Source organism: Crocuta crocuta, unplaced genomic scaffold (assembly GCF_008692635.1).
Source record: "Crocuta crocuta isolate KB4526 unplaced genomic scaffold, BGI_CrCroc_1.0 scaffold154, whole genome shotgun sequence".
Lineage (NCBI taxonomy): Eukaryota > Metazoa > Chordata > Mammalia > Carnivora > Hyaenidae > Crocuta > Crocuta crocuta.
In genome coordinates, this window is record NW_027530545.1 from 6,205,064 (window position 1) to 6,223,471 (window position 18,408).

The 18,408-nt window shown below is 43.4% G+C and overlaps 1 protein-coding gene across 2 annotated transcripts in view; it reads right to left on the minus strand.

The window, feature by feature from the left end:
• Positions 1-18,408, minus strand: part of LYPD6B (LY6/PLAUR domain containing 6B) — a 181,203-nt gene that overhangs the window by 29,711 nt on the left and 133,084 nt on the right. The window contains exon 3 of one of the 2 annotated variants that reach the window (XM_077767838.1): positions 6,849-6,898. The exons of the other annotated variant lie outside the window; for it this stretch is intronic. The gene's annotated coding sequence lies outside the window, so the exon portion shown is untranslated. The remainder of the gene's footprint in view (positions 1-6,848; positions 6,899-18,408) is intronic. 2 annotated transcript variants of the gene reach the window in all.

Sequence of the window (18,408 nt, forward strand, 5' to 3'; positions counted from 1 at the left end):
AGTGAGGATCCTACCTCCCTCTCTCACCAAATTCAAGCTACTTGAAGGCAGCAGCCGTCTACTCTTTCATCTCCAGCAATTGGCTTGCCCTGAGCAGGGCTCCAAATGTTTGCGGAATGTTGTGAAATGAAGAAAGAAGGTGTGAAAGGCACATTTTAAGGAGCATTTTATGAGACAAAGGATTTAATAAGGGGAAAAAAAACTTGCATGGGGATATGCACATTATAAACTACACTTAAATGAGAATGTAGGAAAGACATGGTCAGTTCTCAGGACATACTTTACAGCAAACATCATCTGATTTCTGACCATGAAAACAGTTAAAGGCTCAAGTCTCTATAAGAGACAGGTTGACTTACAGAAGTATCAACCTTACATCGAATCAGGAGCTTCCGTGAGGAAAAAAGCAGTGGCAGGAATAATCAATATTCCAACAAGCTTGATTTGGTTATGAAACCCTTCAAGGAAAATTCCAGAACCTCAGGAATCTAATAGCTAAATGAGGGCTGCTAGGTGGTTGTATAGTTAAATATTGCTACCCCTGCTTATGCTTTGGTTTAACTTTCTACAGCTTTAGGCAATGGTAGCTCATAAAGGAGAGTTGGAAGAATTCCTTTGGGTTGGGTTCACTGGGCCCTGCAGGAAAAATCTAAGAAAATGTGGCAATGTTCTGCGACTGCAGCGTGGCCACATAATGTATTCCTCACTGACTTGGCTTCCTTTCATGGGGGTAATTACATGGAGCACTGGACTAGAAGTGTTCTGTTTTGACATCATCAATCCACATTTATTTTGGAGGTTTTTCTTAGCTGAGAAAGTATCTATCAAATAAGCTTTTAAAAGGGAAATGTATATATATATACACATAGGCATATATACACACAAAAATATATACGCTTTTAAAATTTATTTTATTCATTTTTATTTCACTTTATTTTCTTAATTCATTTAATAAGCACTCTTGAACACCTATTGTGCACCATATGAGGAACCAGAAATAAAACCTTAAGACACGGTCCATGCCCTAAAGTGGTTTGAATAGAGTGATGAAGGCAGTCCATGTAAAACAGCAAACATGTGCCAGTTGCTATGGAAACCATGGATTATACAGTGTTACTAACTCTAACGCCATCACTTTTCTAAAATGCTAGTGATTCCTACAGCTTGTAGTAGGTAGGAAAGCATATTATTTATGCTGAAACCATGCAGGGAGGATGCCAGAAATAAGCAAATCTGAAAAGAACAGATCTAGACACATTTAGTTTGGCTAAGTAGAGGAAATGCCTCAGGAAAAACATTTTCTCTTAAAAAAAAAAAAAAAAAGGCAGCAGGCTGGATGAGACTTTCTGCAGATAGCCCCAGAGTAAATGAAAGGGTGCACTTAGGTTTGTGGCCTATCATATTGATGCTCTGTTTCCATATCCTAAACTAGGAATTGGGTAACCTTGTATTTTGAGGATTACTAATGCTTGATAGCTCCTATGTCTCCATTCTTGGCTCAGAAATTTCACCTGCCAGGGATGCCTGGGTTGCTCAGTTAAGCACCCAACTTCAGCTCAGGTCATGATCTCATGGTTCATGGGTTCAAGCCCCACAATGGGCTGTGTGCTGACAGAGCCTGGAGCCTCCTTCTGATTCTGTCTCCGTTTCTCTGTCTCTTCCATACTCATGTTTTCTCTCTCCCTCTCTCTCTCAAATGAAAGAAGAGAAGGGGAAGGGGAAGGAAAGGAAGGGGAGGGGAAGGAAGGGGAGGGAGGGAAGGGAAGGGAAGGAAGAAGGAAGGGAAGAAGGAAGAAGGAAAGAAAGAAAGACTTAACTGCCAACAAGTTCAGTTCTTCCAGAAGCATCAGGTACATTAGGGAAGTCAAGCTTGGAGGCAGGAAAATCAAGTTTTACTAATCACCAGCTTACCCACTTCAAATTAAGTCTCCAGTATAGTAAAAGGGATGCCACATGCCCCTGCTCCCTAAGAGTTTATGCCAGCATGTTTACCTTATCCTCCTGAAGTTACTCCACTTACTTAAAAAAAAGTTAAATTCCCCAATGATTCAAAATGAAATCATTTTCACTTCCATGAAGAAGTATTTGCCCTTTACTTACTGAGACACTAACGGCACTCGCTCTTCTGCTCTTTCAGAGATACAGCCCCCTCAGTGAATCTTCGTACAACTCTGATAGACCAGGTGGCAGTCTCCCTCACTGGAACTTTCTCCCTCTTTGTTGTGAGCATTCAGAGCTTTCAAAAAGCTATGTTGACCAAGCACTGACTGCCAGCCTCATTATGACTGGTCCCAGAATGGAGTTCTATCTTCAATTAATCTTCAAAAGACTATCTCACTTGGATAACTTATTTACCCTGCTTCTAAGAACTTCCATATCCATTTTAAATCCTTAGAATTTGTCTTGTTATGGGAGGATGCCAGAATTTCAAGTATCCTTCTAATAATTAAGTGACCTCTACTGCCAGCACACCAAAAATGGATGGTTCTCCAAAGTCTGACTTTCAGTATTTTCCATTAAATAAATGCACACGAACTACCTAATATGTGATCAGCACTGTGATAACCTCTGTAAAGTTGCACTGTTGTTAAATTTTAAAGTTAAGAAACATCTATGGGGCACCTGGGTGGCTGGGACGAAAGCGTCCGACTTTCGCTTAGGTCATGATCTCGCGGTTCGTGGGTTCGAGCCCTGCGTTGGGCTCTGTGCTGACTGCCAGCTCAGAGCCTGGAGCCTGTTTCAGTCTGTGACTCCCTCTCTCTCTGACCCTCCCCTGCTCACGCTCTCTCTCTCTCTCCTAGAAATAAATTAAAAAAAAAAATTGTAAAAAAAAAAAAATAAAGTTAAGAAACATCTTTAACCTTGGGTGCCTGGGTGGCTCAGTTGGTTGGGAGTCCGACTTTGACTCAGGTCATGATCTCAAAGTTCGTGGGTTCAAGCCCTACATCAGGCTCTGTGCCGACAGCTAGCTCAGAGCCTGGAGCCTGTTTCGGATTCTGTGTCTCCCTCTCTCTGACCCTCCTCTGCTCACGCTCGCTCGCTCTCTCTCTCAGAAATAAATTTAAAAAAATAAAACATTAAAAAAGATTTAAAAAAGATAAAAGAAAAATCTTTGACGTAAAGAACTGCCCATACTAGATATCACGCATAAAATGACAACAGTGAGTACAGGGTTGAGTTTGATTAATAATTAAAACAAGTGCTATAGGAGGGGACAGTAAGGGATAATAATGCCCCACTATTACTTAAGAGCAAAACTGAAAAATGAAGAGTGCTTAATTAGATAAAGTGCATTCACATATAATTCTTCTTTTGATTATTACAATTGTGTGGTGAGGTAGGCAAGGGAGGTATTAACCACCCCATTTTACAGATGAGGAAACTGAGACCCAAAGAGGTCAAGGGGGTTGGCCAAGGACATCTTGCAAATAAGTGGGAGAATTCCAGGATTGTAGCCCTAGCGTGGTCTCCCTGCAGTGTAATTTTGCTGCCACACCACGTTGCCTCCTTGCCGAGTACCCTGGGAGGCAGAAGGGGGAGCATGGAGGGACCGGAAGGGGGAGCTATAGAGGAGATCAGTAGGCAACAAAAAGGATAAAGGGTCTTTAAAGGGAAAGGAAGAAAGAGAGAGATGGGCAAAGAGCATGACCACAGAACTAGAGGCAGAGACTGGGGAGAGAATGACTTACCGAAATCGAATGTGTATTAGAAGGAAGTGGGGAATAGGGTTTGAGGGGAAATTAAATAATTATGGAACATTCAGCAAGTCGATATCAGGAGCTGAGTTTTGGTCTTTCAAACAATGCAGCTATTTTTTGGAGGAGACTGACATGATCAATACAGAGGTTAAGAAAGTTGATATGCTGTTTGTATAGCACAGGGTTAGAGCGGTTCTGGAATCCAGGAGGAGGGGGAGGGCACAAAGGGCCGGCATCGTTGTGAAATGTTGAGGTGGGTATGCTTTACAGAATTCATCACCCACGTTCATTTGCACATCACTGAACAGCGGCAAAGCTAAAAATACTCTGGTTACAAGCAACAGGGCATATAAAAGAGAAGAATGATGGGTGCTTTCAAGTTTATGATGGATTAAGCCACTTTAGGTTGGTTGACTTAAAATTTGTAAAATACATGGTGTTCAGGATTGACAAAGGTAAAATCACCCGCATTTTAATGAAACTTTCTGCATTTCGTCAGCCTGTTATCAAGTTGAAATGGAGGTGGCCCCACAGGGCTGCTGGATTAAGGGGACGTGAGTGGGGTAGGGGCAACTCTGGGTCCCTCACCCACACTTAAATGAGAATAGGTCAGATTTTGTAAAACTGCTTTTATTAGGATAGATTACAACATTTCATGTGCATAAAAGGTTCCATAGATTAAAACATCTGAAAAACCACTGATCTAGTCTCATCTCATGCCAAAGAGAGGAAGAAGCAGAGACAGGCCCTTGCAGGGCTTTGTTCAAGGTCACAGGGGAAGGGAGGCCACCTGAGGGGCATTTTTGCATAGCAAAGAAACTTCAACAAAATGAAAAGGCAATCTCCCAACCGGCAGCAGGGGAGAAAACATTTACAAACCAATGTCTGCTAAGGGATTAATATCCAAAATATAGAACTCATACAACTCAATAGCAAAACACCATATAATACAATTAAAAAATTGGATCATTGGGAAAACACAAATCAAACTGTAATGAGATATCACCTCACACCTGTCAGAATGGTTGTCATCAAATGACAAGACACAAGTGTTGGTGAGGATGTGAAGAAAAGAGAACCTGGTCTGCTGTTGGTGGGAATGTAAATGGGTTCAGCCAGTATGGAAAACAGTATGGAGGTTCCTCAAAAAATTAAATGGAACTCCCATATGATCCAGCAATCCTACTTTTAGGAATATATTCAAAAGAAATGAAATCATTATTTCAAAGAGATCTCTATTCCCATGTTCACTGCAGCAGTATCCACCACAGCCAAGACATGGAAACACCCAAAGTGCCCCTCAATAGATGAATGAATTTTTAACACGTATGGTAATCATTTTTTTGGCATATACATATGGAATGTTATTCACCCATAAAAACGGAACCCCTGCTATTTGTGACAACATGAATGAAAGAGGAGGTATATTATGCTTAGTGAAATAAGCCAGAAATAGACAAATCCTGTATGCCATCACTTACATGTAAAATCTAAAAAGTCAAAACCCTAGGAGAAGAGATTAGGATGATGATTGCCAGGGGGTGGGGGCATAGAGGAAATGGGGCACCTACTTCCAATTCTAAGATACGTTTTGGCACTGTGATGTAGAGCATGGTGACCACAGTTGATAATGCTGTATCATATCACATGCTTAAAATTTGCTGAGTACATTTTAAGTGTTTTTGCCAAAGAAGGGGGGAGGGGGTGCAACTCTGTGACGTCAAGATGGAGGTGTTAACTGGCTGGGTTGTGGTAATCATTTCACAATGCATAATATATCAGATCATCAAGTTGTACACCTTCACACAATTTTGTCAATTTTATAGATCATTACACTCGTTGATTTTACGTTAGTAAAGTTGGGGGTGAGGGAGAAGAACTGGGGCAACTGAGAACTCAGAAAACAAAATCATTTCATGGCCTTTAACACCCAGGCTTCCCTCCAGGCCCGTTCATGCGCCTGCCTGCGGCAGAGTTTGTCCCTGACGCCCTAAGTGGGCCAGCCCACACAGCCAAGGGCTGCCATGGGGACACGTGGGGCACATGTGGCCAGTATGAGCCCAAGCAGAAGGAGGGGAAACAGCCAGGAGCTGGTTTCAGGGGGAAGCTTCCCATCAACGAATGAAACTTAAGGTGCTTCTAAGAAGAAAAGGGTCTGCTTAATACTTTTCCCCAAGTCATTCATTTTTCAGTATTTGCTTACTTCTCCTTTTCCTTCCCTTTAGTCCCCTTTTGAAGACCATCCAAGGTCAACCCCCCAACCCTATCCTACAACAAAAAACCAACCAATCCACCAGCACCACCCAGATAAAGCCACCTTAAGAAAAAGAAAATAAAGAAGTGCTGCAGGTTTCAAACGTTCACTGTTACCCAAGAATTATGACCCAGAAGCAGAGAATCATTAAATCCGCTGGTTTCACTTGTACAACAGCACATAACATCGTACCCATGACTGCACTGCCCGCTGAATCAGGGAGTTTAGAGGAAAAAGCCCAGCAGAGCCCCTAGTAAATCTGTCTCTTTGTATTCTAATCATAAAAAAAAGTATTCCCCTCGCTTTCTCACACAGGGCCTAACGTCACCTTAACAGTGTTTATCAACACAGACAAAGTGTCTTCACCAAAGCTAGAACATTTCTCTTCCTTGACAGCGAACGCTGATTAAATCTTCCCAGAGAAAAGTTAGGCAGACCAGAATCCACCTTCTGGCCAGGTACAAAGAGACAGACTGCAATTCTGGTGTGTCCTCTCCTTTTCTTCTTGTCAGGAAAAATAAATAAAGGTGATAGAATTTTGTAGAAAAGGTCTCCTGAAGATACAGCTGTCTCCGTTTTAACTTAGGTTCAACTATGTCTTACGAGTCTGGGGAATTATCTAACCTAACTAAAAGGACCCCTAAAGTAACTGCTACTAACTGTAGATTGAGGAAACCCTGGGTGTACACAGAAGGCATACAAACCAGAGGCGGTAGAGGAGCCTTCCCTCGCAGGACCATTTCAGGGAGGATCCCAAGAGGATGGTGACGGTGCTTCCAATGACATTAGTGGGGAAAAGCACTGTGAGGTACGAATGAACAAGCTCCCTGTGAACTGATTAACTCTTCCATATTCAGAATGGTCATTAAAAAAGAAAAGTAACAAATCCAACTCACCTTTCCAGGACTCACCAACACTGCAAACAGAAACACATCCAGTTGGAAATCTGGGGAAGAAAATCATGTCTGTAGTCTATGTGCTGATCTGAGCAATAAAGCCTGTTTTTTTTTTTTTTTAATCACCCCTGTCAGAAGATCTCCTTAAAATATGTGACACAGTTCTGTGTTTTATGAGCATTCAACACGAAAGCTACAGACCTTACAACGCAGTTATTGGCACTGTCAGCTCCCCGAGTGTTTGTTCAGCTGGTGGACCTGGTGAAATATCTCCTGGTGCCTTTGCAAGTCATCTGCATAATTGCAGAGGTTCCTAATCCCAGTCCAAGAGCCATGACTTGTGCCAGGACAAAGTAAGGCTCTCTGCTCCCTGGCCTTGTAACTGGAGGCACAAACCTCCCATTCACTTATGCCTGAACAACGGCACTTAAGCCTAACTGTAGGAAAGAGACGCAGGCCCCCTGGCATGCACTTCTCTCTCTTGCCTGCCACTAGTCGGTGATTCTGAATTCACTGGGCACAGATGGAACTCTTTCCTGACCTCCAACCGTGGGTATTTACCAACTGGCTATCGAAGGAACAGTAAGTAACCTCCTGACCGCTGTATAGTCAGACAAGAATGAAAACAGATAGATGTACACTTTTATTCCAGAGCTGGATAAGAAAAGTAATTTCCATCCCACTGAGCTCTAAAGCGCTGCCTTTCCTCCCATTGGGGAAGGTGTGAAACACGCTTTGTCCAGACTGGCCTGGCCTTTGATGGATTTATTGACCAGACCTACTGGCTGGAGGAAGTGCAGGGAGACACCTTTTGTTGAGAAAGAAGAATGTACACCACCAACAGGCTTCCAGGATCTCATAAAACGGCCGTTTGGCTTAGAAGATCAGGTCTACAATGTACTAGTATCAGGAAGAAAGCATTAAGGACATTTCTCAAGTTTAAAGGAAAACAAAATTTCAAAAGCTGCCAGTTTCTGTGAAATTGCTGGAGAGGCAGAGTCTAACTCTCACAGACTCTTCTCTGTGAACAGGGTATAGCTCCTGCATAACTTCATCAGCTATGTTATTTGTCATGGGCTAAAGGACAGGACACACAGAGTGTGTAGGCTCATCTGGGAAGGGCATGAGAGGGAAAAATGGTCAGAAACTGAGTTCATTTTGCACGGATCCCTAGATTACAGCGGTGACAAGATGCTGTCTTTCTACTATTTTACAATTCCAATAAAGCTCTGACATTACTACTACATGGCAATAAAGGAAAGAACAAGGAACCGCTGCCTATGTGCTGCATTCTGTATTAAAAGACCATGCTGGAAGCCTAATTGCTTCTCAGCTGGAGAATTTAAGTCTCTAGCCCCCAGTGGAACACAAGTCATTCTCAAGGTGTGGTGTGTACTGGTTTTAACTGGACTCGGGGAACCCTTGTTTAGATCCTGAGTGTAGGTTCTCATCACCACTGGTAGAAACCATTAACCTGAGCCAGCTGCTTAACTCCTTAGAGCCTCCATTTCCTCATCTTTAAATCATGACAGCATAATTTAAATTACAGGGCTGGAGTGAGAAGGAGTGAGAAGGAATGATAAGCAACAGTGAAAATAAAGTGAACTAACTATGAAGTACGTTTCACAATGCCTGGCCCATAGTAAGTGCTCAATAAATGTTAGTTCCCGTCCAGTTTTTGGTGTTTTTTCTCCCCACTTTTGATTGTGGCAAAGAAATTCTCAGAGGAAGGAGACAGAACCAGGTAGTGTAATAAGTTGCCACTCTTTGAGCTTTCTTGCTGCTGGGGCAGCAGATTTAGCGGAACCATGATCAGTCCTGTACACAGGCTCTGTGTCCCACCTGCTGAAGTCTCTCATTACGGCTAAGGCACAATAAGGTGCCCAACAAGTGAGAGATTGGTTCAGAGCATTAGCCATCTATCCCAACCCCTTGTGGACCCCACGGCAAAGCTTCTTGCTACTGACTCCCTAAACGTCCCCCCTCTAAGCCAAAAAGCAAAGCATGAGCTGTTTCACTGCCGTCGGACATTTAACATTCATTTCCTATATAAAAAGCAATGCTGACTCCCCAAAAAACAAGGTGAAGAATAAGAGACAGGAGGAAATGGCCAGATGGAAGAACAGCTAAGGTGCCCAATTACAACAAACATCGCTTTCCTGCCAGGATACCAACAACAGGACCCCAGCCAGCTTTGCAAGTTGCGATCTCAGCCAGTTGGCTACATAGTTGATGGAAGGAGAGGCCCAACAGTAGAAAAACAAAAGCTCTTTCCCACCCAATGGGGAGTGGTCAGAAATGCATGGGAAGGAAACCACATTGTGGTGTCTCGGATTTATTCTGTCTCCACAGCACGGAATGCTCATCCACCACTCACATGCTTGGGGCCTGTTTCTCTCACTACTGGTGCTGCCAATTCCACCTACAGTCTAAAAACCAGGCTGTACATCTGCTGCCTCAACCCTCTACATGTAAGAACTGAAACACTATTTTTCATGCTCCAGAAAAATGCAAACACAGCTCAACTGGTCCACTTTGAATCTTCCCAAACAATTCAACTTAGGATGAAAACCAAGGAAACATTTCAAAGTGAAGACTGTGGATGTCTCAGACATGGGGATAGGGGGTGTGTGTAGAGGGGAAGGTCTCTGTTTAGTAGAGTTACTGTTGGTTTTAAGGACAGGTGCTACCCTAATTTTAAAGTCTGTCAGATATGCATCCTATAGGACTGCAGGTGACATCCTTTAGGGTTGTAATATCACGCCTTCTCTAGAATCTACAGGTTGCCGATCATGCTTGGATGCGGGTGAATATCAGGCAAGTCCCATCAATTGCCTCTAGTCACCTGCTTCGACTAAATGCCTCTCCAAAGCCAAAAATCAGACATAGTTTGGGAGTCTGTGAGTCAAATAATTAAGATAAGGGCAAAAAAAAAAATATCAATAGTTAACATGACCAAGCACAAGTCACAGGCCTGGCAGTCAGGAAGTTATGGTGACAGGCAGAGGGGCCTAGGCACACCAAGGTCTGGAATCTAGGCACCAGCCACTTAACAATGGAGGCTTTATTCCTTTCTTTGAATGCTTTTCCATTCTTCCTAAAACTAATCATCAACTCCTTGAAGGATCCTTGAAGAATCCTTGGAGGTAAGGACCCCGTAGTCCCTTTCAATTCTCTGGTCTTTGCTGGAGCTGATGGGGGGAGGGACCCGAGGGGCAGGAGGCCGAGATCTCAGACCACTCAGTTGCACACTCCACTCAACACCAGCACATGCTGCATCAACTCAGACTTGACACTGCTCCCCGAGAGGAGCTTTGCCCCTTAGGAATCCACAAGTGGTCGAGTAGCTTTTGTGACACACGATGACTGGTCTGAACACCCTGCTGTGGACACCTTCATGTAAGGAGTCATATGGAAAATGAGGCAGAAATAAGGAAAAGGGGAAAGAGTAGAAAAACTGAGCCTGCCAGCTATAAAGCAGGGAGCTGGGGTGCAGACCTGCAATTCAGAATGGAGAGGGGCAATCACAGTGCTGTGGGCTCTCACACAGATCATTGGTTTTTATTGGAGATGTGGGAAAGAAACCACAGAGCAAATTTCAGCCATAGAGAATTTTCTTCTTAAACCAGTACACACACTACTTCACCACCAATGGCTCCACAGTCCTTATACCTCTAAATGGTGGAGAACAGCTTTGAAAAAATGTTTTTTTTTGTTAATTGAAAACTTTTCCCTGCAATCCACATGGTCTTTCTTGAGTCCCCCTTTTCCCATTTCCTGTCCCCTCCCACCCCCACCACACACAACGACAGGCTTGAGGATATAGAATCTACTCTCCCCTCCGCTCAGAAAATTACACAGGTGTTGGGGGGAGAAGTCTTCACATAAGAAATGAGAAAAACAGAATTCTTTTCCTGGAGTTACAAATACTGAAAGGTACGGGGAATTTTATAGACCCAGAAAGTGATGAAATGAAGAGAAAGACATCAAGCCTACCCAAAAAGTGATAAAATATTTTATTTGTTTTTTGGTTGTGAAAAAGAAAATAAATCATTAAGATGACTCTCAGAATGCCTCAAGGAGAAGGGCATCGAGTAGAACTTGGCTATAAATGTTGGAGAGTGTAATAAAAGAGTTGGGTTTGTTTCCTTAGCATTTGTCTGGGTTGAGCCTTCCTGTTTCAACACAGGAATCAGGGTCAATGGTAAAGGTCCATCTGCCGTGGGGCACGCATTATTGCCTTTCCATGCTGGCCCCGTCCAACAATCCCAGAGCAGCTGCTCCCGCCTATACCCTGGTTCCCACTGAGCACCGGCACACCAGAACATGCTGTCAAATGCCAGGGTGTGAGAATCACAGTTGGCTTTATTTTCATGATTCCTGATTACTTCATTTATACCTGCTTATAAAACAGGGTTGGGACAGGGCTGGGTGGGTGGTGGGGGCAGGGTTGTTATCATTTCTCTTGGTGCTGGGAATTTCGGATGAGGAAGGCAAGGTTCCTGCCCCAAGCAGCTCAGTCTAAAGGACTTTGGGTTAATTCTGATATTGTTTAATGATGTATTTCAAGTGCCTGAAAGACAGTGAAAGGTAACAGAAGAGCTGTTATTAAAGCAACTGTTGATTTTATTTAAACCTGGGAAGGATTACCTATGAATTTGTAAAAGAGGTAGGATTTTCACCTAACCCACAAACTTGGATTCAGCATTTTGCCTTGAATATGTTCTTCTTCTTTTCTAGATGTCAAGCCGTCCTATAAACATGGGATGGCTCAACTAAGTCTTAAAAGTTAAGACTCTAAGTTTCTCTGGATCTGTAATGAATATAAATATTATGAACTCAGAACAGGGACACCTGGGTGGCTCAGCTCAGTCAGTTGGGTGTCCGACTTCAGCTCAGGTCATCATCTCACGGTTCAGAAGTTTGAGCCTTTCATCAGGCTCACTGCTGTTAGCACAGAGCCAGCTTCAGATCCTCTGTCCCCCTCTCTCTCTGTCCCTCCCTCACACTCTCTCAAAAGTAAATAAAACATTAAAAAAGAAAGACAAACTCAGAAATAAACTGAACTTTGGAAAGACCTGGAAGTAAACACACATGCCATTCAATACTGATCTCCATAGTTACTGATACAACCAAATTTGATGTGGGACAATCCAGTCTCATGTTTGTCCTCCACATCAATTGGACCAAGACCAGTACCACGAATAGCACCATGGAGGGTAGCACCTATAAAATGGAGAGGACTCCAGCTGCCTTGCAGTGGTACCCCTCTATGATGGCACGGGTCTTCTTTAAGTGTTGAGGTCCTCTCCCCACCATCACAAGGACAAGGCCTTCAAGTGGCTTTATGGAGATCACCACTGAACACTCTGTGATCAACCTACAGGACCACTGAGCAGGCAGAGGTGCTCCAAATCACCATTCATTTTCACGGCTGCATCCTTGCCCTTTAGATCCACACCCAGGCAGGCTAGAGCCCTGGTACCTCATATAATCATTCTATACTGACCGTGAGAATGGCCAATTTTGACCATACCAGATACAAGGTCTCAAAAAGACACATGGCTGAAATGTGCACCTATGAAGTATCTTTCCAAAATGAGCCATGACTCCATGTCCGAGGTACGTTTCTAAAATTAATATTACTAAACAGGTACCTTGGCCCTCAAGTCCACTGAAGACTCTGATTCATTTGGAACCAATACGAGCCAGCCTAGATGACTCAGGAGAATGGTAATGATGGGATGAGTAATCGTTCTCTTGAAGTCACTAGTTAGGATAAAAGCAGTTGTTCATTACCTGACAAGACAGGTTCCTCAGGCTGGCCGAAAACAGAACAAATAAATCAATGTCACTTTCCTCCCTCACATTTTAAAACCCTGTATTTAAAGTCTGCATTTCGGCTCACAGTTCAAGGAAAGCTATCCACAGAACTTTCAAGGAGCCAGGGGAGAAGTGGCAGAGCGGACATCTGGAATTTTAGAGGGACAAAAGCCTATAAGAACAGCACCTGGCTCTCTGCTCTTGGTCACCGCTTGGTTATTTTAGGGATCCTTTATATAAAACTAACACAATGCCTTCTTCTAACAGAGGAAATGCCACCGACACACAGAAGCCTCTAACATGGCAGCTCGTTTTACAGACCTGAAAATCTTTCTGGGTATCATCCATCTGAGGAGTAAATCCTGTAAATCCATGCATTAGGGATTCTCCTTTGCTAATGAATCTGCATCGTCCCACTATTTTCCATGTTGCATTACTCTAATTTACCCTTTTGAGAGAGAGATGTTAAAATACTGTTTACGTGCAACTAGCAGGCAAATGCATCCTGGGGAATTAATGCACAGTATAGTGAATATAAACAATGAATGGTGTATTACAATCAAACTTACTAAACGACTAAATCTTTTTTCCAACCACTAAAAAGAAATGGTAATTATGTGACATGATAGAGATGCTAACTATCACTACAATGGTGACCATATCAATGGATCAAATCAACATGTTTTATACCTTTAAATTACACAGTGTTATATGTCAAATATATTTCAATTAAAATGTATTAAATACCGTTTAGTTCCAAATGAAATGCTACTGAAGACAGGCAAAAAATAAACTGATTTAATAGATGGCGAGTAACTATATTATTCCCCTCATATTATAGTTCCTTTGGATAAGAGCTGAGTAGGTTTATACTATGTGTGATTTTGATAATAATCTGATTGGATATATTGCTGAGTCTACAAAGTAAAATTAAGTAAAAATGCTTGACCACGCATCCAAAGTATCCCTGAAATTTAATAGCAAAAGAGAAGCTAGGCCCCTGGGACTGAGGACATGTTGCGGATAATATTACTCTGCAAACACATTTATTCGTCATCCATCCGGTGGTGCCACACTGGGTGGATAATGGAGATCTGCCACATGGGAGTAACCACCTTACTCTGCCTTTTCCTAGCAGGCACCCACATTTGGAGAAGGGGAGGGGAACGTAGCTACTAAGTAGACAGGACTTGATGCTCACATGATAAATGTGCAAAGTGCTCATAGTGAGAACAGGAGAATCATGCATGGGCTTGCCATGTTTAGACACAGAGGACGTTTTCATCTCTCTTCTGGAAAGACTTCTTGAAAATGCAATTGCAAGAGCTGCTTAAGGTTAAATTTTTTTTTTTTTTTTTTTTTTACAAATAGTTTATTGTCAAATTAGTTTCCACATAACACTCAGNAGGTTAAATTTTAAATGCTCCACTTCAACTGGACTGCTAATAACAACTTTTCGAGAAGGAGACACTGAGGATGATAAGAAAGTTGCTCAAATGTCTGGCACTATGGGTTAGAAGCTGAAGGATGCATGTGTGGATGGGTAAACATGCATTCTAACCATTTAAAATGCCTTCTCCAACTCAGACTCCCTTGCCAAGAGCCAGCCTAGAGCAAAGTCCTTTCCATCTTTTTTTTTTAAACTCCCTTTCTGTGTTTATTATTAAGCAATCATCTTCACTGCTAAGGGGAAAAAAAGGGGAGAGGCTTATACAAACTTTCAGCTATTGTCTTCCTACAACGTTGATCATAAAACCAGTGAGAAAGGGGAACAATGAAACCCAGCAATCCTAGTGAGTCAAAACTAGTAGATTCAGGTAAATACCATGTCTGAAATGTCCTCTGCGGGGATAAGGTGACTCAGCCTCCCCTTCAGGAAACAGGAGGACTTTTGTGTGTGCTCCAAGACCCTGTGGTGAACCAGCTCTCTAACCGCCCTAAATCATCCTGCTCACTGCTGACACGGAAGGTCCGCCTGCCTCTCCCCCCTCCTCCATCCTCCACACCCACATCCCATTCCTGGGCATCGCCAGCCGCCCAAAACAGGCAACGTTAGCCAGAGCCAAAGGAAAACTAATGTTCATCAACCAAGCCTACAGGAAAACAAAGGTGCAGGCTTGTTAGTCCTGATTGGCCAAGTCTAGGGAGCTAAAGAGGTCCTGGACTGCTGGACAGATCCATCCCAGGAAGCAATTAAGTTTAAAGCCAGGAAAGAACAGCCCCACAGGCCATGGAAACAAAAGCAGCTTCCTGCCTGTGTTCTGTTCTCTCATTCTGTCCTAAAGGCAGGCTGCACTATTCAGTTGCAACCACAGACAGCCAAGACACTGTCGGCAGCATGTCTTCTGTAGAGACCTGCCTGTCAGGTTTTCATTCCTATGTGAGGGGATAAACTGTCCAAGCAGGTCCGAATCAGAGAAAAGGAAGCAAGTCTCCAAAAAGGAAAAAGTCTTTGATGCAGGACATGAGTATAAACTTTCTTCAAGATTGGCGGAAGGAGGGGCACCTGGGTGGCTCAGTCAGTTAAGCCTCTGGCTTCGGCTCAGGTCATGATCTCATGGCTCCTGAGTTTGAGCCCCACATCAGGCTCTGTGTTGACAGCTCAGAGCCTGGAATTTGCTTCAGATTCTGTCTCCATCTCTCTCTGCCCCTCCCTGCTCATGCTCGTTTGCATATGCGCGCGTGCTCTCTCTCTCTCATATAAACATTTAAAAAATGTTTAAAAAAGATTAGTTGCAGGAAAAGATCATAAATGTAACAGTTTCCACCAGTATAGGTAGAGCATCACTAGGATTTCTTGCTTGACAAGCAAGAGATGTGGCCTTCAATTTGTACTAATGTGGATGGAACTCGAAGGTGTTATGCTAAGTGAAATAAGTCAGGCAGAGAAGGACAGATACCATATGTTTTCACTCATATGTAGAACAGAAGAAACTTAACAGAAGACCATGGGTGGGGGAAGGAAGGGGAAAAACAGTTAAGGAGAAGGAGGGAGGCAAATCATAGAGACTCTTAAATACGGAGAACAAACTGAGGGTTGATAGGGTGGGGGAGAGGCAAAGGGGGGCATGGAGAAGGGCACTTGTTGGGATGAGCACTGGGTGTTATATGGAAACCAACTTGACAGTAAACTATAAAAGACAAATAAAGAGATGTGGCCTTCAGGGAAGTTCCTGGCATGGGAAGGTGAGAGGTGGTGGGAGGGGAGGGCAGCTAGCAGCGTCCTCGCCAGCATCCCTGTCCCACCTTCTGCCCTCCCTGGTGGGGCTGGGCACGTTGACACTGCCTATCGTCCCGCTCAGATTCTAGATGGAGTCTGTATTCGGGTGACCATGCAGGTTCTCACATATACAGAAGTTGTGGCAAACACCTCCTAGCAAGGGGAACAGCCAGTGATGCTAACCTGAGTCAAAGCAGGAGGACAGGGAGGTCAGAAGGACGTGGCGAGTTATGGAGCCAAGAGGCGACAATGAGACCTGATGGGGAGAAGATACTAGGTGCCTGAAAAAATTGCCCTCAAGTCATAGCCTGGAGTGTCTCCCCTATTCTAGTAAAGTCCTGGCCCCTAAATGTGATCCAAACCTGTCAAACGAAGGAAGGGGCCAAGGGCTACTTCACCCATGGTTACAAGGGTAATATTACACATGTCAGTGAAATTTGTCACTTTCCTGCATAAACCACCTGAGACCACCTAGAGATTGGACTGGATGTAGTTCCACGAACACTGTATAAAAGTGGCTGTCAACCCACCCTTTCTCTGGGGTCATCCTCGAACAAGAAGCTAAATACATTCTTTAATTTTGAGCTTAGCCTCTCTGATTACCTGAAGCCAAGGACAAGAGACTATCTGGAAGGCTAGGGAGGTCATTATTCGGTATTCTCATTCTTCAAACATCTCCCCAGACAATGAGCGGAGTGACACCATGACCACCGCCATCACCAGACACACACACACACACACACACACACACACACACACACACACACACACAAAAGAGTTCTCTCCATTCCATAGGACAAGTGTCTGTCTTTACCATCTCCAATTAGGGACTCCTACAATATGACCGGATCCATTTTTGGCCACATGTATATACCCAGAAAGGTTAGGTCCCTCTCCAAATAGCCAATATCCCTGCCTCTAGAAAAAGCCACATGTCCACAAGAGATCTCTGCTAAGAGTCAAGATTTCATTTCCACTAACCTGAGCAGCACTGGGGGTTAATGCTGACTCTGGAGCAGTCTGTCTGGGTGGAACCCCACTTCTGCCTTAGTAGCTTTAGAACATTGGGGGAAGTTACTTAAACTCTCTGTTCCTTGGTTTTCCCACCTATAAAGTGGGGATTAAAAATAGTGTCTACTCATAAGACTGTATAATGACCAAATGTGTTATGACATGTAAAGCATTTAAAACAGTCCTTCTAACATATAATAAGAACAAATTAACATTTGATGTTACTATTACTATGTGTATCATTATTATCATTATTATACCCTTGAGTATGTTACACATCAGAGCTCTGTTTTCCAGACTTCTCTCAAACGGGCTGACAACACCATCCCTACTCCAGGATAGTTTAAGTCAAAATATAAAATTTCAGATTGCTTTCCTATCAAAGATAAGAATCTGTGATAACTTTTACATGGCCATGAATTCTTTGCAGCTATTACATTAAGAAGTGAAGTCTAGGGGCACCTGGGTGGCTCAGTCAGTTAAGCATCCGACTTCGGCTCAGGTCATGATCTCACGGTTCATGGGTTCAAGCCCCGCATCGGGCTCTGTGGTGACAGCTAGCTGAGAGCCTGGAGCCTGTTTCAGATTCTGTATCTCCCCTCTCTCTCTCTGACCCTCCTGCTCACGCGGTCTCTCTCTCAGAAGTAAATAAAAGTATTTAAAAAAAAAGTGAAGTCTATTTTCAACTTCCTCAGAAGCACCAGCTGGGTATGGTGGCATGAGGGATCCAAGGTAACACTAGTCAGAGACTAGCCCAAATTGTTGACCCATAGTGTCATGAGCAAATAAAATGGTTGTTGTTTTAAGCCATTAAGTTTCTGGTGGTTTCTTATTATGCAACAGATAACTGATACAGAGCCCCAAACAAATGAGGCTTTATTATCGATAGCATTTCAAACACTAACATTCACATGAAGCCAGGCCACTTGTCTGTCAGCAGGTAAACCAACCACCACATGGGGCTTCCAAGCTCTCATTTTCCAAGCACTCACCCAGGGCCAGTAGGGTCACCCCGGTCAGCACATTAACTTAGGAAAAGCTAAGACCAATTCATGATCAGACCTGGAGAGAGAGAGGCAAGCTTTCTGTGCCAAGGAAGGGGCCAAATTAGGCCTTTGCAGGGGTGAGATGAGTGGTATAGAAACATAAGATTTTGTTCCCTTTAATCCAGTATACAATTCAGGGCCCAAAATGGCAAGATATGGCTTCCTTGGAAGTAATTTTATACCACAGGTCTTAGATATTGCACGATGAAGTGGGTAAATGCCTTCAAGACACAAGCAAACCAATTCAAGGTCAGCATCACCAAGTGAGAATGCGGGGCGCGGGGTGGGGGGGTCATTCAGAATCAACCATGCAATCCCCATGGTCCAGATACATGGCTCCAAGAATGTAGGTAGCCCAGAACATCTTCATCTTTTCTGCTGGTCACAGCAAGAGAACGATTACATTCCAAGCTTTGATTTTACTGTGACCTAAGCAAAAAAGCCTATCTCACCCCACAAT